The 23,409-nt window shown below is 42.5% G+C and overlaps 1 protein-coding gene across 21 annotated transcripts in view; it reads left to right on the top strand.

Annotated features, from left to right (window-relative positions):
• PCBP3 (poly(rC) binding protein 3) overlaps positions 1–23,409 on the top strand; it is a 398,673-nt gene that overhangs the window by 179,694 nt on the left and 195,570 nt on the right. For all 21 annotated transcript variants that reach the window (XM_072640817.1, XM_072640816.1, XM_072640808.1 and 18 more), the window contains exon 2: positions 20,038–20,141. The gene's annotated coding sequence lies outside the window, so the exon portion shown is untranslated. The remainder of the gene's footprint in view (positions 1–20,037; positions 20,142–23,409) is intronic.

Below are 23,409 nucleotides of genomic sequence, written 5' to 3'. Positions count from 1 at the left end.
CCTGTTCCTAATCCTTCAATCCCTTAATGTAGAAGCTGCCAGATCCTGTGTTATCCTGATTGTATTTCCACAATACTCTAATTATTTCTTTCTTTCTGCTTGCAATATTTTCTCCCTGACCTGGGAACTCTGAAATTTGGCCACAATATCCCTAGGAGTTTCTCTTTTTGGGTGTCTTTCATGAGGTGATTGGTAGATTCTTTCAATATTTATTTTGTCCTCTGGTTCTAGAATGTCAGGGCAGTTTTCCTTGATAATTTTATGAAAGATAATGCTGTGGCTCTTTTTTTGATCATGGCTTTCAGATAGTCCCATAATTTTAAAATTGTTCTCTCCTGGATTTATTTTCCAGGTCAATTGTTTTTCCAATGAGATGTTTTGCATTATCTTCTATTTTTTCAATCTTTTGGTTTTGTTTTTTAACTTCTTGGTTTATCTCATAGTCATTAGCTTCCCTGAACTCCAGTATCTCTTTTAAAGAACAATTTTGTTAAGTGAACTTTTGAACCTTCTTTTCCATTTGGCTGATTTTGCTTTTTAAAGTCTCCTTCTCCTCATTGGCTTTTTGAACCTCTTTTTCCAATTGAGTTAGCCTATGTTTAAAGGTGTTATTTTCCTCAGCATTTTTTTTTGGTTCTCCTTTAGCAAGCTGCTGACAAGCTTTTCAAGGTCTTCTATGGCCTGAGCCCCTTTCATATTCATTTTGGAGGCAGAAGCTTTGACTTCCTCTGACAGTATGCCTTGTTCTTCCTCATCCTAAAGGATGGAAGGAGAAACCTGTTCACCAAGAAAGTAACCTTCTATGGTCTTTTATCCCCCATTTGGGGGCATTTTCCCAGTCAGTTACTTGACTTCTGAATCCTTTGTCAAGAGGAGTGCTCCTCCTCCTGCCAGTACCGTGCTCAAGGCTGAGATTCAGATCAGCTGCTCAATTCCCCCAGAGGCTTTAAGCTGAGCTTCCTAGACAATGGACCCAGGTTGCTTCCTTGGCCACATAGCCACCTTCCACCTGCTGCTGCTGCTGCTGCTGCTGTCTCTGCTGCCACCTGGAGCCAATGCTGGGTGGACCTGGCTCACCTTTTGCCCAGCTGGGAGAGACCTCCCACACTGACCTTTGGAGCTTTCTTTGTTGCTTGTGGGCTGATACCCTCCCTGCTGGAAATTCTGCCCTGGAGGTCTGTTCAGGTCCTGTTCCTCCCAGTGCCACTCAGCCAGGGCTGGACTCTGCTCCACTCAGCATCCCATGAGATAGACCTTTCCTGTTGGCCTTCCAGGTTATCTTTGGCTGGAAACCTCTTTCACTGTTGTTCTGTGGCTTCTGCTGCTCTAGAATTTGTTGAGAGTCATTTTTACAGGTATTTTGTGGGCTGTGTCAGTCTCCTCTTTTCTTATCACTGGCTCAGTCCCCACCTCCCTATTTCTGCACCCTTCCTGGGCTTTGAGGGAGTGTTAACACACTCTTCTGGTTACACATTTCTTTTTTTTTTTTTTTATTAATTTTTTTATTTTTTTAATGTTTAACAATCACTGCCATACAATTGCGATTTTATCCCTCCCCACCCACCCCCCACTACCTCCCTCCCTCCCCACGACTGCATACAATTCTGTATAGATTATACATATACTTTCCTATTGAGTATATTTTCACTATAGTCATGCTATGTAGTCAGACTAAGATAAATGAAAGAATCCGTATAACAAATCAGAACATGATACACAAACAGATACACATACAGAAACATGATCTGCTACATTATGTGAGTGACTTCCATATTTCTCTCTCTGAGTGTGGAAGGCATTTTGCCTTGAGGTCCACCATTGTGGTTTTTTTTTTTTTTCAGAAGTTCTTGTGTTATTACAAAAATCTAAGTCTACCAGAAAAAACTCTCACACACTGTGGTTGTTGCTGTGCATAAAGTTCTCCTGGTTCTGCTCCTTTCACTCAGCATCAGGTCATATAAGTCCTTCCAGGCCTCTCTGAAGTCTTCTTGTTCATCATTTCTTATGGCACAATAGTACTCCATTACATTCATATACCATAATTTATTCAGCCATTCCCCAATTGATGGACATCCCCTTGACTTCCACACATTTCTAATGTCATGAAAAGTACTATCCCTTGAGTTCCACTGGGGAAGGTACCACCTCCAGGGCCACCAATCAGCCCAGTGGCCAGAACCTCTTGCTGTATGTGGTTTTGAGAAGTTGGGGGAGATGCATGCCAATGTCATCAGCAAGAGGAGCTGGCAGAGCACCTTGCCTGGTCCAAAGGAGCCTGAGGCCCCAGGACACATTGTGAAGGGAAGGCTTGTGGTGGTTAGGCTTAAGATGAAGCAACCTGCTTGGAATGGATCAGGAAGGTAAGGGATCAGAGCAGAAATATGAGGGAAATGAGAACATCAAAGGGAAATGAGCAGCCTCTCTTTCCTTAAAGAGGAATCTGAGGGCCCTAGGGACTCAGCCAAAGGCCTATAGCTGGTGCTGGGGGAGCCCAGTGTGAGTCCCTGTCTCTTGACTAAATGAATCTGCAATATAGATAGATTATAGGTAAACTGATGGATGGACAGACAGACAGACAAAAAGACAGATAATACCATAAGAGCCCCTTATTCATTCCCATCCCTCACCCCAACCTGGCCTTGTCTCTGCTCTCCCTGAGGGACTGTGGGTCCAGAGGGTAAGAGAACCAAAGGAAGATATTAGCTGTAGTAGAACAAGCCCACTTTCAGGAAGCAAGCGGCACAAGGGGAGCCTTGGAAGCTGGCAGAGTCAACCAAGGTGGGTTTTAGCTTCTCAGTCACCCATGACATGAAATAGTGGGAAAGCCATGGATTTGAATGAAGAGAAGGAACAAACATTTTTAAGTACCTACTATGTTCCAAGCACTATGCTAAGACCCTTTAGAGGCAGTAGACCTTGGAAGAGTCTCAACCCTGACACTAGCTATAGGAGCTTGGCTAGAAGGAAGGATCATGGGCCAGTGGGAAGAACACTGGCTTTATGGTCACAGGCTCTGGGTTCAAAACTCAATTCTGATATTTACTACCTGTGTGATCCTGGGCAAGTCACTGACTCTCTTTGGGCATCCATTTATTCCTTTGTGAAATGAGAGACTTTGTCTAGATGACCCCCAGAATCCAACTCTAAAAGGTTGTCACGTGAGGGTATAACTCATCTTAGGAAGCTGACTTCCAGAAAGATCCATCCATGTGCTTAGGGATTCTAGCCCAGGTCTGACTCCAATGGCAGGTGGTCTTCTTTTACAAGTTGCTGTCCATCAGCCACTAGCATCTTAGCCAGGACTGATCCAGTAGAGTGTTCTGTCTTGGTCTTTGTCCCTCCTGCTTGGCACAGTGCCTGGTATGCATAGTAGGGCCTTAAAAAATGCCAGCTGAGTTGAGTGGAATCAGTGTGTAAGTTTTGATGGGAATCAGCTGGGTGCTGAGAGAATCAGACTAATCAAATGGATGTTGCACTTCTGTAATATCCACATAATATAAAACAATACCAGGATAATGGCTTTCCTAGGGCCACTTCTATCTGAGCTCCCACAGCAAAGAGAGTAGGAAGGTAACTGGACTTCTTCAGGTCAAGAGTCTGTGACACCTGGGAAGGATGTCAACCTCAGTCAGGTTTGGGGTGAACTTGAAGGTCCTCTGAGACTTCGTGAGTCAGTGCATCACCCACTCCACTCTCCACGAGGGGCATCTTGGCTCATAGACTGGACTCAGTTAAGCCAAGGGAGATCCCAGCCTCTAAAAGAGACAGGAACCTGGAGACCAAACAACAAATGGCCTTGTCAGACACTTGGCTCGGAGCCTTCCACCTTAGCCAGGGTGGTCGCCATCTTACTGTAGGGCTAACTGGAGTTTCTTCTCCACCGGCCCTGCCTTCAAGATCTTAGCTCCTCTGCCCGCACCAATGAAGCTTGGGGGGCATGGGTGGATGGGCAGTCTTCATGTGTTCTCTTAGGCTATAGGGTTTTTTATATGCTTTCTTCACATCTCAATGAAGTCATCCATGTAGTGGCTGCTATCCCTTTATAGCACTTTATAGATGGGCAACTTGAGGCTCTGGAAGGTTTAGGGCCTCATTCATGGTCACACATGATGTAAGGTTCTGTCTGAAGTAGAATCCAACCCCAGGCAGTGTGGTATAGGGCAAAGAACACTGGGTCTAGAGGTGTAAGGCAGATTCAAATCCCACTTCTTGATTCCTTCTACTACTGATGTGGACTTGGGCAAGTTAATAAGCCCTAAATAAATGTTTGTTGACTAACTAGAACTCACTAATTACCTGTTTGAGGATTAGTTTCCTCATCTGTAAAATGGGTGAGTTGAACTTCTTGATTTCTGAGGTCTCTTCCTGATGAAGATCTAAGTTCCTATGACATAGGAAGCTATGGCAGGGGAGGATGGTATGGGATAGAGAATGTTCTGAGAGGTGTAGAGTTTGGGGACAAGGGAGACCAATGTGGGATGGAAGGGACATGTGTGTATGTGGAGAAACTCTGACTGCTTCATTGTTTGCACGGGGGGCCACGTGACAAGAGAGGAGTTTGCTAAGTGGGCTCTCCCTGGGAATGGACAGAAACAGGAGAAGAGCTGAGCTGCAAGGTTATCACTTCCCAGGGTTAAAGAAAACTACAGCAATGTTCAGGACCCAAAGGCCACCTGGGGCAGCAAGGCATTGGTCTGGTACCCATCCATGCCCTACAGCTGGAGGCTGGGAGGATGAGACCAAGACTCTGGGTGTGGGAACTAACATGGTGGGAGGTGTGGGTCGGCACTGACTAGCTGTCCAGAGGATCTCAGGCCTGAGGGTTTCTCCAAGTGGGTGCAGTATGTAAGGACATTCTGCAGATGTCCCCTTCCCCAGGGCCTGGGCACCAGTGTGTGGTTCTCTATTGCCATCTAGTGTTAATGGCCTTGTTCAGTAGCAAGCTAGTATTTCATCTTGGGAAGAGCGCATCTTTCAGGGAGGGCTAGAAGAAGCCCAGCCCCCAAACATGGGGGGCGGGAACAGCTGTCTTTGTTTGTAGTATATCAGGGTGGGGTACTGGGGCCTTTAGGACCTTAAGAAGCTGATAAGTGCTAGGGATTTGTTTTTTCCTAAGGAGAGCATCAGGAATCAGAGTGTCCCACATTCTCACACCAGACCAGGCCCAGAAGAATCTGACCTGACTTTGGCCTGCACAAAATTCCCTCTGACATTTTTGCTAGGTGGTCAGTCTTCTTGTCTTTGTGTGAAGACCACTGAGGGGGGAGGAAAGTCCTCTAATAATCCTTCTAGTAATGTCTATGGGCCAGGAGCTGAGCTAAGCACTTTAGAATTATGATCTCATTTGATCCTCACAACAACAACTGGGAGGTAGGTGCTCTTATTATGCCCATTTTACAGATGGGGAAACTGAGGCAGACAGCAACTAAATGACTTGCTCAGGGTCACACAGCTAGTAAAAATCTGATACTTAATTTGAACTCAGATCTTGGTATCTCCAGGCCCAGGATTCTACCCACGGCACTGCCTAATTTCCTATTCCTCTGCCACAGTCTCTCAAGGCAGTCCATCCCATGGGAGGAAGGTTTGGGTTTTTTTGTTTTGTTTTTTGAAACTTACATCAAATTTAAATTGGTCTCCTTATACTTGCACCCGCTGTTCCTATTTCTGCCCTCTAGGGCCCAGCAGAGGAAATTCTGTGGACCATCAGTCTTCTTGAGGACACAGACATCTGAGAAAAGGAATGAGCAAGTGGATGCAAAGTCAAGCTAATAGGGAATGTCGTGCCAAAGACTGTGGCTAGGGTTCAGGTCTGTAGAAAGAGACTCAGCTATGTGTGGGTGGTAGAGCAGTTGGTGTCACCATTGAGCAAGGCTTGGGTCCTGGACAATCCAGATTGAGTATTGAGGGACAGTATTGGGTGGTGATTAGGGTCCTGGCTCCTGTTCCCTTTTCCTCTGAACTATTTTGCTTGGGGATCTTACCAGTTTCCACCGGCTCAATGAGTGTCTTTATGTGAAGGATTCTCTAGCTCATTTGTCCTGTTCTAAACTCTCTCCTGACCTCCATTCTTTGGACATCTTGAATGGGAAGTCTTGGAGATATTTTAACTTATTTCCTAACCAAGCTCATCTTTCCCCAGAAATCTTCCCCTCATCCTTACTTTCCCATTCCTGCCTGCAGTACCATCTTTCCCCAAGTCACCAGGTTCATGGGCCAGGAGCCACCTTCCACTCCTCTCTTCCTTATCATCTGCCTTCTATCCAACCTGTGGCCAGGTCTTGTTGGTTCTACTACAGTAATCACTCAGGTAAATCTTCCCCTCTTCTGACACTGCCCCTAACCTGGAGCAGGTCCTCATTATCTGCCAGAGCTGCTGGAGGGGTGGGGGGGAGTCTCTCCACTAAACAACTAAAGTGGTTTTCCTAAAGTTTCAGTCTGCTCCAGGACCTCTATTCACTAAACTCTCACCTCCAGGATCAAATATAGAATCCTCTGGTTGGCTTTTTTTTTAAATTTTTGTTTTTTATTAATTTATTTAACTTTTAATATTCATTTTCACAAAATTTTGGATTCCAAATTTTCTCCCCATTTGTCCCCTCCCCACACCCCAAAACACCGAGCATTCTAATTGCCCCTATCACCAATCTGCCCTCTCTTTTGTCATCCCTCTCTTCCCTTTTCCCCATCTTCTCTTTTGTCCTGTAGGGCCAGATAACTTTCTATACCCCTTTACCTGTATTTCTTATTTCCTAGTAGCAAGAACAGTACTCGACAGTTGTTCCTAATACTTTAAGTTCCAACTTCTCTTCATCCCTCACTCCCCACCCATTCCCTTTGGGAAGGCAAGCAATTCAATATAGGCCATATCTGTGTAGTTTTGCAAATGACTTCCAAAATAGTTGTGTTGTGTAAGACTAACTATATTTCCCTCCATCCTATCCTGCCCCCTATTTCTTCTATTCTCTCTTTTGATCCTGTACTTCCCCAAGAGTGTTGACTTCAAATTGCTCCCTCCTCCCATTGCCCTCCCTTCCATCCTCCCCCCCACCCTGCTTATCCCTTTCTCCCCCACTTTCCTGTATTGTAAGATAGGTTTTCACACCAAAATGAGTGTGCATTTTATTCCTTCCTTTAGTGGAATGTGATGAGAGTAAACTTCATGTTTTTCTCTCACCTCCCTTCTTTTTCCCTCCACTAAAAAGTCTTTTGCTTGCCTCTTTTATGAGAGATAATTTGCCCCATTCCATTTCTCCCTTTCTCCTTCCAATATATTTCTCTCTCACCACTTAATTTCATTTTTTAAAGATATGATCCCACCCTATTCAATTCGCTCTGTGCTCTCTGTCTCTGTGTGGGTGTAATCCCACCCACTACCCAGATACTGAAAATTTTCAAGAGTTATAAATATTTTCTTTCCATATAGGAATGTAAACAGTTCAACTTTAGTAAGTCCCTTATGACTTCTCTTTGCTGTTTACCTTTTCATGCTTCCCTTCATTCTTGTGTTTGAAAGTCAAATTTTCTTTTCAGCTCTGGTCTTTTCATAAAGAATGTTTGAAAGTCCCCAATTTCATTGAAAGACCATTTTTTCCCCTGAAGTATTATACTCAGTTTTGCTGGGTAGGTGATTCTTGGTTTTAGTCCTAGTTCCTTTGACTTCTGGAATATCATATTCCACGTCCTTCTATCCCTTAATGTAGAAGCTGCTAGATCTTGTGTTATCCTGATTGTATTTCCACAATACTTGAATTGTTTCTTTCTATCTGCTTGCAATATTTTCTCCTTGACCTGGGAACTCTGGAATTTGGCCGCAATGTTCCTAGGAGTTTCTCTTTTTGGATCTCTTTCAGGCAGTGATCGGTGGATTCCTTGATTTTGCCCTCTGGTTCTAGAATCTCAGGGCAGTTTTCCTTGATAATTTCATGAAAGATGATGTCTAGGCTCTTTTTTTGATCATGGCTTTCAGGTAGGCCCACAATTTTTAAATTGTCTCTCCTGAATCTATTTTCCAGGGCAGTTGTTTTTCCAATGAGATATTTCACATTATCTTCCATTTTTTCATTCTTTGGGTTTTGTTTTGTGATTTCTTGATTTCTCATAAAGTCATTAGTCTCCATCTGTTGCATTCTAATTTTGAAAGAACTATTTTCTTCAGTGAGCTTTTGAACCTCCTTTTCCATTTGGCTAATTCTGCTTTTTAAAGCATTCTTCTCCTCATTGGCTTTTTGAACCTCTTTTGCCAATTGAGTTAGCCTATTTTTCAAGGTGTTATTTTCTTCAGCAATTTTTTGGGGTCTCCTTTAGCAAGGTGTGGACCTGCTTTTCATGCTTTTGTTTCATCTCTCTCATTTCTCTTCCCAGTTTTTCCTCCACCTCTCTAACTTGATTCTCAAAATCCTTTTTGAGCTCTTCCATGGCCTGAGCCCATGGTATATTTACTTTGGATGTGTGGGATACAGAAGCCTTGACTTCTGTGTCTTTCCCTGATGGTAAGCATTGTTCTTCCTCATCAGAAAGGAAGGGAGGAAATATCTGTTCACCGAGAAAGTAACCTTCTACAATCTTATTTTTTTCCCTTTTCTGGGCATTTTCCCAGCCAGTGACCTGACTTCTGAGTTTTATTTCCACCCCCACCTCTCCTCCAGATCCACCCAGCCAGTACTTGGGGTCTGAGATTCAAATGCAGCTCCCCAGCCTCAGGGCTTTGGGTGGGGGCGGGGGCTGCTATACAGTGTGAGATTAAGTTCAAGTGCTTGGGTAGGGGTAGGGCTGCCACTCGGAGCTCAGTTGCCTCAGGGGGTTTATGCAGAGACCTTCAACAAAGGATCAGAGCTCCTGCCTGCTTGGGGAGCCCCTGTCTGCTGCTGCCCCTGCCGCTGCCTCCCAAGGGGGCCCGAGCCACAGGGACACCCCACTCCCCTGTCGACCACCCAAAAAGACTCTCTCACTGACCCCCACCACCTGTGAGTGGAGGGACCCACGTGGCCAGCTGGAGATTCCATCCCTGAAGCCTACTTGGATCTGCTCCTCTCAGTGCCACGTGGCCAGGCAAGGCTGGGCTCCGCTCCAGGTCCGGTGCTCCACGGACCTTTCGTGTCAGGTTGTCAGGTCCCTCTGGAACAGAAATCTCCTCCACTCTGTTGTTCTGTGGCTTCTGCTGCTCCAGAATTTGTTGGGAGTTCTTCTTTACAGATATTTTATGGGCTGTGGGTTCAGAGCTAGCATATGTGTGTCTTTCTACTCCGCCATCTTGGCTCCTCCCCCTCTGATTGGCTTTTAAAGCCCTCCATCACTGGCTCCCTAATGACCTCTCCTGGCTTCTTGCACTTTTCTTCTCTCCACAAAGTCTCCTTGAACAAGCCTCTCCATCTCCAGACTCCAGTCATTTTCTCTGGCTGTGTCTCCTGCCTAGAGCACTTATTTTCCTCCCCTCCTCCTCCTGGACTGTCACAGTTTTCCTTAATGCTTTAGCTCCATTTTCTCTTATATGTGATTTGTTTGGTCACAGTTTACATGTTGTCCTCTCTCCTATCAGATTGTAAGCCAGGTACTTTTTTTATCTGTTTGGCTTTCTTCTATCCCCAGTGCTTAGCACTGTAACTGGCATATGATACTTGCCTAATAAAGGCTCCTCGACTTGACTTGGAGTCAGCAAGAGAGGCTCGTGGACCCACCTTGGCTAGGATCTGATAAGTGGCTTCTCAAGTGACCTGGGCTGTAGTTTCTTCATATGTCAGACTGGCTACAGTCCCTTCTGGCTCTGAACAAAGATCCCATGATTCTCAGTCACATGTAGACTGGACACAGCAGCTTCCTAGGTCTCTTGCAACTTTAAGGTTCTGGGAGACTTGATCAAGAATGCCATAAAAATGTCTAAAGTGATCTTTGTCCAATCACTCTCCCCAACAAGAAACACACCATGCTCCTCTCTGGTAGGTATTACACGATCTGGACCTTTTAAAACTGAAGCTTTTCAGAGCATTCTAATATTGCCTCCTGGACCCAGATCTTTGGCCATGGAGCTAAGGTCTGGGGGACACCTTTTGGAAAGGAGTCCTTAACAAGGCTGGAGGGCTGGCCACAGGCTGACTCTTTACCTATCATCACTTGGGGGGATGCCAGTCCCACCCCATTTTGAAAGCCAGGAATGATCATTCAGGCTTCAAGGTTGTCTGGTGTCTTTGCAGAATTAAGAAGCTGGTCTCACTGACTTCTTCATTAAGGGTCGCTCCTTATTAAGAAGGCCTTCTCAGTCTATTTCTGACAGAACCCCTGTCATATATTATTTAATTAAGCTGATTTTCTTTTTAAAGTCCTCTTAAGAATAAAGGAACTACTGATTGTCACTGCTTCCTCCTGAAAAAAAAAATGACATACGTGAAGACTGTAAAGAATTTGCAGTTTAGCATTTTCTTTTGCAATCTACATGCTCCCTATTCCTTTCATCTGTTCTGCCTCTTTAGCCTTTTCCCACTCTCATCAAAATCCTTTGCATCTTTTCCATTATATTGCTAAAGTATAGTGACCAAAACTGGAACCAACATTCCATGAGTCTTCAAAGAGTTTGCTGTCAAAACCTCCTGGAGACATCAACCCTGGTGTGGGATGGCTGGAACTTCTGGTTGTACTGACTTGGGATTTTTCTATCAATATGGGTCATCCAGCTGTCTTTTCTTGAGATAATATTATGGTGGTCACAGAAGAAAGAATTATTCTGCCTTTAAGCTCCCATTCCTTCCCTGCAACTCCCAGGCTTAGAGAGATGCCAGGAACACTGAATGGTAAAGAGACCTGCTCAGTCACATGTCCCAGTGACAGCCCCAGCTCTGGAGGTGGCTCTTTGACATGCAGTCTCTTTGTATGACCATCAAACTTTTCCTAGCTATGGCCAAAGGGTACATTCTCAACTAGATAAGGAAGAGAGAGACACTAAAAATTCAAATAGATGCTTCTCTTATGTAAGTTGAAGAGCTCATTTGGATGAATAAAATTAATGCAACCCAAATAAGACGGAACAGCCTTTGTATGGAATGATCTGGTGACCAAGATGTGCATTTCTTTTTAAAATATAAAAGGGTATCAATGCCTTTTGTCTTTGCATAGCTTCAATTTGCCCTTCTTTTCCTCCCCCCAGAGAGTCAGCCCATATAACAGAGGATCCTTATAAAAAGGAAAAAGAGTAATAAAAGAAAAAATTGGCAAAATCAATCCATACACAACATGCATCCAGATTCACCATCTCCACATGACCAAAAGCATCCCTCAGGAGGTGTGGCCAAGAATATAAACAAACAATTATCCAGAGAAGAATTGCACACTGTTTGCAATCATCTGAATAACTCTCCAAATCACTTACAGAAACACTAAGAGAAATGTCACCGGAGAGGTCTCACCTCACACCCAACCAAATGGTAAAGATGGGATGTTGAGTGCTGGAGGACATGGGTTGTGGAAAGCCAGGCATGCTAAAGCATCCAGGAAACCAATTTGCCATTATGAAAATGAAGTGCTCTCTGATCCAGAGATCCCACTGCTAAATACCCCAAGGAGGTCACTGACAAAAAGAAAGGCCTCATCTCCACCAAACAGTGACAGCAGACACGTTCAGAGGGATGCTTTTGGTTGGCCTTTAACATCTTTGGGGTACAGGCCTAGCAATGGCATCACTAAGTCAAAGGACACAGTTTAGTCACTTTGAGGTCATAGTTCTAAATTCTTGTCCAGGATGGCTGGAAAAATTTACTTTTTTTAATGGGAGTAAAGACAGGAAAGCAGGAGGAGAGGAAATAAATGTGTGTTAATTGGAAAAAAAATTAGGAAGAGAAGACAGCCTGCCTATCTTGTTTTATTCATCATGAAGACATTCAGTGTATGCAGAGACAATTTTCACAAATATTGAAGAACTACGAAAGCGTCAGTGTAGACCAATGGCTGTGAATATTTTCCTCAGTCATCTTTAAAATGTAAAGTAAAGGAGACATTGTACAAGTACGTCCAATGTGGTCCCTTGAAGGCTTTTCAGGGGCCCTGCTCCTAGCCCTGACTTTTTCTGCTGAATTTGGCTGAATCCAGTCGCCCATTCTTACGCTATCTATCTGAATGTCATCATCATGTGTCTCCCACTGTCACCAAGTTGAGAGAGTTCAGACGTGGTGTTCACCCTCGAGAGATTCCTATTTAAAACTGTCTGTCTGTCGTTCTCCTGGGCTCCTCTACAAAGTCCCTTTCAATGAGTCAGCTTATGTGGCTTTCATGCCAAGCTCGCTGCAGGCTCACGCTTTCCTTGTCACCGATTTGTGAGTCATTTCTGCTCATTCTCTTACCTCATCCTCTGACATCATCCTTTGCACTTGACCTTGGGCTCTCAGCCAGTGTTGTCTTTGGCTCCTGTGTTCACTAAATACAGGCAGAGTTACAGAATTGGCTCCCTTAGGCAGAGCAGGTGCCTTTTCCATCTCCTCAATGTTACTTTTGATGTGAATTAAACTTCTTTAGGAAATATTTATACTTGGAATTGGTCTTTACCCTTATAATCTTTTCCCCCACTTAATAGTATTTTACTTTTTCCAATTACATGTAATGGTGGTTTTCAACATTTACATTTTTCTCTCAATTTTTTTATTTCATTTTTTTCACTTAAGTACTAAAATTAAATACCCAATAAGAAAATAAAAAGAAACATTTTATAAACTTAAATATTAAGACTTAAATACAAAAAAGGAAAAACACATTGTCATGTGCATAGCAGATCATAAGAGAGGATTCAAAATACACAGCAATAAATTTCCATTTGAAGAAATCCTAGATAATAACTACCACACATTGTGTTCAGAACCATCCATCCTTTTCTTTACTTCCTTATAAGTTTTCTTTTGTTCTATGTTGTGCACTTTTTACTTTCTTCTTTTTCCTCGTTCTTCCCCCCTTCCATCAAGAAGGCTACAATTAAGCTCGAATATATATTTATACATACATACATACATATATATACACACACATACACACATATGAACATATACAAGCATACATACACATGTACATATACACACAAAGATATATATACATATACACATACATAAATATACTTACATACACATACTTAGAGATCTATAATCTTATTTACATATAGACATATACATTCGTAGGGGTCTGTGTAAGACTATTCTATACATATTTGTCCTGTTTCTCTGAGAGTGGATAACATCTTGCTTCACAAGCCTGAATCTTTCCATATTTTTCTAAGTCCACCAACTCATCATTTCCTACACCAAAGCCATATTCAAATCTTATACTATGTAGTTATTTTAAGTAGTCTAAAACAATATTGAACAATATGGCTGACATAGCGTAGTTTCCCTATTTTTCTCTCTATTTTAGCTTTAATTTTGTCTGAGCTCATGATTATCCCCCCTTTTTTCTCCTAATACCCTAATAAATTCTATTCCTAATCTTTTTTTAATATTTGTATGTATCTCATTTCCTATCCCTCCTGATTCCCCTACTTTACTTCTACCCACTTCTTTGCCCTCCTATTACTTAACCTACCCCACTCCAAGGATTCCTCCCTTATCCTCCCATTCCAATCAATCTAAACACTTATCCTATTCCCTCACCCTCCCCTGTAACAATCCTTACCTTATCCTCCCCCACTCCCTTGGCCTTTTGTTTCTTTCTGAATTTAGAAGACATTTATACCCTTCTAGATATACATGTATTGTTCTCTCAAGCCCATTCCTGATGAAAATCGGGTTCCAGAACTACCAGGCCTCCTTCTCCATCTAATTCCTGTATGTCAGTTCTTCCTCTTGTTCCCATTTGTATAAAATAATGACTCTTTGTACCTATTCCTAAATGGTTTTTAAAATCATATTATACTCAAGTCTACCAAAATCCTTCCTACAAACTAGCCAGTTACTAATAACCTTAGACATATGTTTTACATTTCCTTATATAAAAAGTAAACAGTTTGTCCTTACTGAATCTCTTGTAATTAGTCTTTCATTTGTACTTTTTCTTCTCTTGGATCTCATGTATCAAATCTTCTATTAAGTTCACTTTTATAAGATTTTGAGTCCTAAATGTTTTTCTCTCTCCCTCTTTTCTCTTCCCTCTCCCCAAGATGGCAAGCAATCTGATATAGGTAACACATATACAATCATATTAAACATATTTCCACATTAGCCATGTTGTGAAATAATCACAATGTTGTGAAAAATCAGAATAAAAGGGGAAAACCATGAGAAAGAAAAACAAAAATGAAAACAAATAAATGAGCATAGTCTGCTTCCATCTGCATTCAGACTCCATAGTTCTTTCTCTGGATGTGGATAGCATTTTCCATCATGAGTCCTTTTTTACCTTTGTCAAATAAATTTGGGTGAAATAAATAAATAAAATCTGTGAAATAAATTTGATCATCAGAAAAAAGGAGTGAATTTTTAAAATTTACATTTGTATCCTTTATGGTTATAAATTCACATTCAGGAAGCTGCTCTTTGGAACACTTAATCCATCATCCCTATATCATAGACCCTTCGAGTAGGCTGAGACCAGTGTTGAAAGGGTCAACACCTGGTCAGGAATTGGAGACCAAACAATGGTGACAACTCCCCTCTAGATTCCCTTGTTAGGTCCTACTCTGTCAAAAGATATTTTCCCCTTGAACAATAGCAGCACTAAGATGAGCCATCTCCCATCCAGCTACCAATGATACCTGAACTATTATTAGGGAGTCATAGTTATTTGTTGAGCAAAATAGTTGTGTGATAATCATGATTTTGTAATGATAATTTTAAAAAATTCTGTTGTCTCTAACAGTATGCTTACGGACCAGGCACGTTGCTTATGTGCCTTTCAAAGAAACTGATGCTGTTCGTTCAATGGAGATGGTTTGTCCAACCTCTTTCTCAGTGAATTCCATTCCTTTGCCCCTTGCAATATCAACAAAAATTTGTCAACTATGAAGAGGACAAGCAACTCCTCACTCTTCCTTGACTTCTTTATTTTTGTTTTCTATCAAGAAGAATGGCCTTCCACTGGGGACAAGTAGAATGAAGAGTGAAGATTAGGGACCTGAGATAAATTAGAAAATGATGAGAACACCCAATGACCCTTGAGCAGCCCAAGTCACCAGATACTTGCATTCCAGGGAGAATGAAAAACCTGGCAGATGGGGTTGTAAGTCCCACTCGGTGACTTTGAAAAACTGTGAAGAACAGAAATCCTTTGGACTACAGTCAGGAAATATTATTCCCATGTTTGAATTAATGGTGTTGTCCTCGCAAAAGTCTAGAGGCCAAACTGAAGAAACATAACCCCCCTCCCTTCCTTATGATAGTCCTTTAGATACTTATAGGCAAGCATTCACTTATGAATGCTTTTTCTTAAATACAGTCCCCAGAATTGAACACAATTGTCTAGTTATGATCTGCCTAGGATGGGATGCAGTAGTATTTTTACCTCCTTAGTCTGGGGTTCTCATCTTTCTCAGACTACTTTCCACTTACTCTGAATAGATCCTATATGTACACAATTGTTTAAAGTTGTCACCTCCAAGTAAGTTTCTTGAGGGCATGGACAGCGATTTTGCCTTCTTGTACCGCAGTGCTTATTACAGTCTTGGCACATCATGGACATTTAATACATATGAGTTGACTGATTGCTTCTGAATGCCACCTGAGTTTCATAAACTTTCTTTCCTCCTTGAGTTTTGCCAAGGGACTCCTTGCTCATATAGTTTGGACTTGGTGGCCTCTTAAATCTCTTTCAACTCAGAGACCCTGAGCTTCTAATTTTATGATTCCCTGAGCCCTGAATTTGGAGCTCAAGTTTGAGTCCTGGCTCTGACGTTCCTCATTGGGCGACCTTGTAGAAGTCACTTGGCTTATTCCAAGCCCTGAAGGCCTCATCTGAAACCTGTTAGATAAGCCTGGAACTGTTCGTGGTTGTTAGAGGGTCAAATGAACTTCAGTATTCAGAACCCTGTTTATGAACAAGAAACAAGCCAGTGTAAGTCCTAATCCTGCTGTTATCATTGAACTGCTTTCCTAGGAACAGGGAAGAATACTGAGGTCCAAAGTTCTTCATGGCCTGCAGGTCCCAAGCAGATCCAGGGCTGTGTCTTTGGCCACTGTTTCCTCTTTGCTGCAGTCAGTGGCCCCCTTGCATCCCCTGTCCCCACCATCCTGAGAAGATCCATGCATCCTCGCTAGACCTAGGACTCCATTTCTGATTTCACTGTCCATGATTCCTGAGTTCTTTCCCCATCCTTTTAGCCAAGTGCAGCTTGGCAGCGATTACGTCCTGAATGAATGAGGCATTTTGTGACTTTTTCCCTTTGGATTTCAGCTAGGTGGTTGACCTTGGGAAGCCCCTTGCTCATTTCACTCCATAGTCTTTGCTTAATTCACTGTTCCAAGAAAACTCTGTTTTGGAGTCCTGACTCCTGTGTCCTGTGGTAGTGGGGAAATCAGAGGGAGATTGCCCCATTAGGGTGGTCGTAACTAGAAGAGGGAGGGCTGAAAAGTGCTAAGGTGCTCCAGGAAATGGAGGAGTAGAAAACTGAGTTTACCCACATACTCCATCAGTTGGTTGTGACAATCAAGGCCCATGACAAATGGATTGGTCTTTGTTGCCCATTAAAATAATTGACCAGATTTTGCACAAAGATACAGAGTAGGCTCTGGAAATCCCAATAGATTCCATTAATTACTGTTCTTGGCATTCCTATCTGTAAGATTCAAAGGCCTGCTAAGCTGGACAGTTAATTGACTTGTGGAAATTTTTAAATATTTTGAAACACTAGGAGTCCCTGACATATCATCATTTTTTTCTCTTCTGTCTCTTTATCAAAAAAGCAAAGCAAAACCAAAAATAAACAAATAACCCAACTCTAAACAGAATGAAACTAGCCCCTCTGCTCCCTACCAAAACAGAATTAGGTGCTACTTGGAAGAAGGGGAAGGGAGGAGGGAAAGCTTTGCCTGTGGGATGATCTCCAACAATACTCAAAGCTAATTATGATGAAAGAAGAAACTCCCAGTAACATCTTGTTGCAGACACTCCCTTAATGATTTTGATCAGATTTGTGTATTTACAAGTCAAACTCAATTTTCTCTGACAGTCCCCAGAACTGTGACCCCTGATACTAAACCCATGCCCATTTTGGCAGATAGGTTGGGCTGGATTATCATCCTTCCCCATGCCTGGCTTTTGTCTTAGAGAAAAGAACATGCCCTTCCCAGCGGAGAATCAGTGATTCACTAATACACGATGCCAAACTTAGCTGATGAGATCCTCTGAGAACAGAATCCAGTTTGTTCCTTGGCACTCATGAAGAAAGCCCGTTGCACCAATGAGCCCATTAGGTCTTAGGGGCACAGATAGAGTTGTCTTCATGTTTTATGTCTGCCCAAAGTTTTGGGGCACCACAATAATTTCTTTACACTCATATTTTATGTCTGCCAAAGGTTTTGGGGCATCACAATCATTTCTTTACAGAACTCCCTGAAGGCTGTACTATGGGGTTATTGCTGCTTTGCCAGGAGCAGTTCTGGGTTGGAAGAAGGAATTGTGCCCACTCTGTAAACTGAACCCCATTTCTTGTGCTCTGTGCATGGCTCAGCTTGGCTTCTGTCCCACCTGTTAGATGAAGTTCTTTCTTGTTTCTCCCAAGTTGTTAGTATTCTCCCCTTCTTCAGATTACCTTGGATTTCAGTGTCTAGGGAAATGAATTTGGAATTTCAACCCTTCACACTCTATCTTCCAGGGACCATTCCAGCCTCATTCTACATTACCTTCTTCCTCATCATTTGTGTCCAAATATATATGTATATATATGTGTGTGTGTGTGTGTATACACACATATATATGTATATATATATATCCTCTAGTCCAAATAGATTTCTTGCTGTTTCTGCTGCTTGCTTCTCCATCTCCGATCTCTGAGCCTTTGTACTAGCTGCCCCTGTTGCCTGAAGTGCTCTCCTGGCTCACCTCTAGCTCACAGACCCCCTCTCTTCCTTCAGATCCCATCCCAAGCACTACCTTCTACATGATGTCGTTGCTGACACCCCACCCCCCAACATACATGACTTCTGGCACCCCTCCCCCAACTGCCTCGCATTGTTTTTCACATATATTCTACATGCTTATGTGTGTACAGGTTGGTGTCCCTACTCGGATGTAAGATCCTGAGAGAAGGGGTTGTTCTCTCCTTGTCTTTTGTGTAGCTCACTGCTGGCTGGAGTCATATTATCATGGAAAGAAAGCTATTTGTTTAGAGGTTAGGGGACAAATCACAGCAGGGAGAAGTGCCCATGAACTCACAAACAGCAGTTTCTATGGGACAAATGGGCTTCTGACTGAATTCAAATAATTTCTCACAGTACACAAAAACATAGTCATGTTGAACTCACCACAGGGGAGCTGCTGGCCCTGGGGGCGGCTGTTGGGTTTGGGGGAAGGAACATAGAATTCCTGTTCTTCTAGTCTGTCATTGGCCTCCGGGCCTAGGGCCAGGAAGGACTAGAGTGGTCATTCTGCTGTCTAGACTAGAATAGAAGGACTAGAATAGAAGAGAATGGAGATTTAGGGGATAGAGAGGACAGTGACATTGAAATAATGATGTATTCCAGAATGGTGTTATCCATACCAGGAGAGAGAAAATACAGGACTGCTCCTTGCTTTGCTGCCATAGTTGGTGTTTAAAAATACTTGTCCTTAAATATAATGACATAACTCCATAAACAAGTATTTAGCAACCACCTACTGTGTGTCAGGCACTGTGCTAAGCTCTGGGGATACAAAAAGAGGCAAAAGAGAGTCCCTGCACTCAAGATGCTCACAGTCTAATGAAGGATTCAACATACAACCAAACACACTCAAAGCAAGCTCTGTAGGATCAGGAGAAAATGAGGAGCAGAGAAGAATCACTAGAATGAAGGTGTGGGGAGGTTTCCTGGAGGAGGTGGCGTTTTTATTGGGACTTGAAGGAAGCCAGGGAGGCCAAGGTCACTGGCTCAAAGAGTAAATCCCTGTTCCCAGGGTACTTACAGTCTTATGAGGGAGATAAGAAATAGACAAACTGTGTACAGGGTAAATATAGTTATAAATGCAGTTAAAAATAAATACAGTTGTTCAGATACACAATCAGCTCTCCATGACCCCCTTTGAGGTTTTCTTGGCAGAGATACTGGAGTAGTTTGCCATTGCCTTCTCCAGCTCATTTCACAGAGGAGGAAACGGAGACAAGCAGGATTAAGTGACTTGTTTGAGGCCAGATTTGAACTCGGAAAGATAAATCGTGCTGACTCCAAGCCCCCATTGTATCCACTGTAAGCATAATTACTGGCAAAGTAGACAAATAATAAGATAATTGGATGGAATTGCCAGCTGAAGTTCACAAAGCTAATGAAAGAAAACCTCTGGTATTCCAGTAGTTGAGTGATCTTTGGGGGAGATTCCATTTCAAAATGGATCTGGATAACACAGAACTCAATACTGATACCTACTGAGGTGGAGAGACAATACCAGTGACCACATAGACGAAGATATCCTTCTCCCTTCCCATCCAAAGCTCCCTTTGAAGCTTGTGGCTATTTGACTGAAGCCAAGGGAGAGGAAGGGGCCGTTAAAGACTGTTCCTCATTCCAGATGGCCTGGTCTTCAAGGTGAAAAGAACAGAGTCCTGGCTCTGGAGAGAGGGAGGAGCTTGGATCCCCACGCGAGTCTGACGATTCGTCCATGTGTTGGGGCCATATAGATTCCGTTCTCACGCCAGTGTCTGTTTTTGTGAAATGGAGGGTGGACTTGATGTGTTTGGAGGCAGCTCCTAGCCCTGCGTTGTCCATGGTTTCACTGGTGGGTCCTTTATGGTTGTAACTTGTTACCTCCCCCATAGCTGGGAATTCAGTGCCCATTTAACATGCCTTATTGTCGTTGAAGTCACCATTTTTCAGTGACCTGGAGGCAAAAGGAGTTCTGCTCTTATCCATCACACTCTATATGCCTTCACTTTTCATCTTTTTCTTTCAGTTTTCCTGCCTTGGCTCATGAAATTTGGCCCCATCATTCGGATGTCTAGATCAGTCCTTCCAGAGGTGGTTGTTTGATTGGGACAAAAAGCGATGCCATTTCAGGTAGAATGGATTACCTTCTTAGTTTAGATTTTATGTGTGTCTGTATCTTTGTTTCTATTATTTTTCCTGGGTCTATCTAAGTGCATTAGGTGGTATTTTTCTTCCATTCTTTGTCACCAAGTTTTATCTGCTTATTTTTTCTAACCATTATTTATTTTATTTTGTTATATAAATTTGACAAATATCAAAAAAAAATGATAAAAAACAAAAGTCATTCCCAATAGTTAAGAGGTCAAATAACTAGCCTTCAAAGGAAGTTTTGTAAACTACTAAAACCACATGCAACATTGCTCCAGGGCACTAGTAACCAGAAGAAACAAATCAAAAAACACCTAAAGCTACCCTTCCCACCATATCCCCAGCGAACTGGACAAGCTGACCAAAGATGGGAGCAGTAAGCAATGGAGGGAAAGATGGGTACACCATTGCATAGTTAATAATCTGGGGATTGGATCTATCAGTCTGAAAAGAAATTTGGAGTCATACAAAAGACCCAAATGTCTATACTCTGTGACTCAGAGATCCTGCCACTAGCTAGGAACCCCAAGAAAATCAGTGACAAAAAGAATGAACCCATATCCATCAAAATATTTAAAGCAGCACTTTTTTTAAAAAAGTAGAGCAAAATGAAATCAAAGATTTCTATCGGTGGTGGTACATGGCTGTGACAGAGCATTACTGTGTTCAAAGAAATGCATAAAACTGTGATGGATACACATATTCTCTTTTCTATTTGTCATATGTTCCTTTGGAACTTGTGGTATATGATGAGGGTCTAACTCTAACCTTAATTTCCATCCATTTACTAGCCCGTTTTCCCAGAAGTTTTTGTTGAATAGGGTGTCCTTTCTCCAATAACTGGTTTCTTTTTTGATTCTCCATGACTAATGACTTCAGGATATAGCTGGTAGTACAGCAGAGGAAGCATTGGGCCAGAGGTCCTGAAGACCTGAGTTCAAATATGACCTCAGACACTAATTAGCTGAATGACCCTGAACAAGTCACTTAACCTCTGTCTGCCACAATTTTCTCAACTGTAAAATAGAGATGATGACAGCACCTGCCACACAGGGTCATTGTAAAGATCAAAGATATGGTATTTGTCAAGGTGCTTGACAAAGTTCCTGGCACATAGTTGGTGCTCTATAAATGCTTGTTCCCTTTGTGGTACCTTGAAACACTTGGGGAAATTGCTCCATAAATGCTCACCTGAATCACCTTGACCTTGTTGTAGACTTCTCAGCCATAACCCTTCCCTCCCCTTTCCAGTGCTCTGGGTGATGTTTTCACTTATGCCCACACATCAAAATAAAATGATACTGGGGATGACCCCTTCTTTGAACTTCAGTTTCCTCAACTGTAAATGATCAGGTTAGACAATTTGGCCTCTGAAGGCCATTCTACTCTGGATCCATGAGTCAACGAGGTGGCTCACTGGTTGCTGACCACCAGCTACAAGATAGACCAGTCATACATGGCATCTATGAAGAAGCAATGGATCCTAAGCACCGGGGAGGAATGTGCCCTGTCCAACTGAGATAAGTAAATCTCCAGCAGTTTCAAAGTCCACAAGTCACCCAGCATAACAGAGTGATAGTGAAAGAACACAGGCTTGTCCTCTATGTTGGAAGGTACAAATGTCCCATTGGCTTCTTTGGAGATACAGCCTACCTATCTGAACTATGATGGGTATTCAAAGTGGCTCAGCAGAGTACCAAACTGGTTTTACTTCCAACCATGTTCTTGCCAATACTTGGCATTTCTAAGCTGGGAGCCCCAAGATCTCCCCTTGAACCCCAATATCAGGGAGCAGCAATACCATTAGGAAGGGAGTCACCACTGTGACAAGCCAGGCTCCACTGGGCCAAGCTGCTGCCCTCTAATCCTTCTGTCTGTGACTGCCCTTGACTTTCTGTTCCCTGGGAGATATCAGAAAAGGCATCTTTTCTGGACTATGGATTCCTCATGAGGCTCAATTATGCTGGTAGACCATCCTGTCCACCATAGGCAAAGATGAGAGTGGGCAGATCAGACCAAAAAAATCCATCCCATTCAAAAGGGATTTTAAGAGAAATGTAAGTAATGGGCTTGCTAGGAGGGAGGAGTGAATAGGCATTGTCCAGCTAAGAGAAAGGGCCTCATCCATCCCAGGCAAAGAAAGATACCATTGTGGAGGCTGAGGAAGAACTACTTTCAAGACTGACATGAAATGCCTTCTGAAGGACCCAGCCTCCCAGAAGAGCTCTTGAATTCAGAGCATCAAGATGATGCAAAGAAAGGTGCTGTGGGTACTGCCAGCTCCTCTTGTCCCTTACAAACATCCTGCTCCCCTCCTACTTTTCTAGACCCAAGATGTGAAAGGAAGCAAACTTCTATCCAGATGGTTTTTATCATTTAGAAGAATTATGTTTAAAAATGTTACTTTAAAACATTTTATTTTTGTTTGTTTGTTTGGTTGGTAGGCTTGAGGAGAGAAAGAGAATTACATTTTCATTGGCTCTTGACCCCCAAAAGTATTGTATTTCCTCAGTGAAATCTCATGCCCAGCCTTTTCGAGGTGAGAAACAAGATAGAGTCTCTGAAGTAGGTCACTGCTGTTGAAAATTTCCTTTCTCACCATATAGCAGCATCTGGAAATAGATATATATATATATATATATATTTGAAAAGCTATCTGCATCATTGTTTTCTTCATTTAATTACTAGAGCACTACTTTTCTACCACATATCTTTTTATTCCCACCTAAGAGGTTTAGTTAGTTTGTAATGCAACCACAGGACTGTATACAGTCCTGTGGATACAATTTGTTTCTTGTGGGCATGGAATGATGGTGTCTCACTTTCCCCTTCTCCTCCTCCCTCTCCTCCCAGCACCTTTCAGAATCTTTCTCTTTCCCAAGGCTTAATTCAAGCATCTCCTCTTCTGTGAAGTCTTCCCTGATGCCCTCAGCTGGAATTCTTGTCTCTTTTTTCAAAATTTCTGAAGAAGTCATGTGTCTAATTGTCTCCTCACACCATGAAACTCCATCTTTTCTTATACTATTTGGGACACATATCACTCCCTGCCCTCCCTGGGGCATAACCTCAGTTCCTTGAGGTTAAGGACTATGTCTTTTTAAATCTTGTTATGCCCAGAAAATAGCGATTTACATGTAGTAAGAATTAATAGATTTTCATTGGATTCAATTGAATTGAACTGGACCATATTAGACTGGAACATATTGGACTGGACTGCATTGAATTGGAGTGCAGTAAATTAGAAAAGATT

This window comes from Notamacropus eugenii, chromosome 2, assembly GCF_028372415.1.
Source record: "Notamacropus eugenii isolate mMacEug1 chromosome 2, mMacEug1.pri_v2, whole genome shotgun sequence".
In the NCBI taxonomy this organism is placed as follows: Eukaryota; Metazoa; Chordata; class Mammalia; order Diprotodontia; family Macropodidae; genus Notamacropus; species Notamacropus eugenii.
Note: the sequence above shows the minus strand (reverse complement) of the source record. Positions and strands in the feature narration are given on the sequence as shown.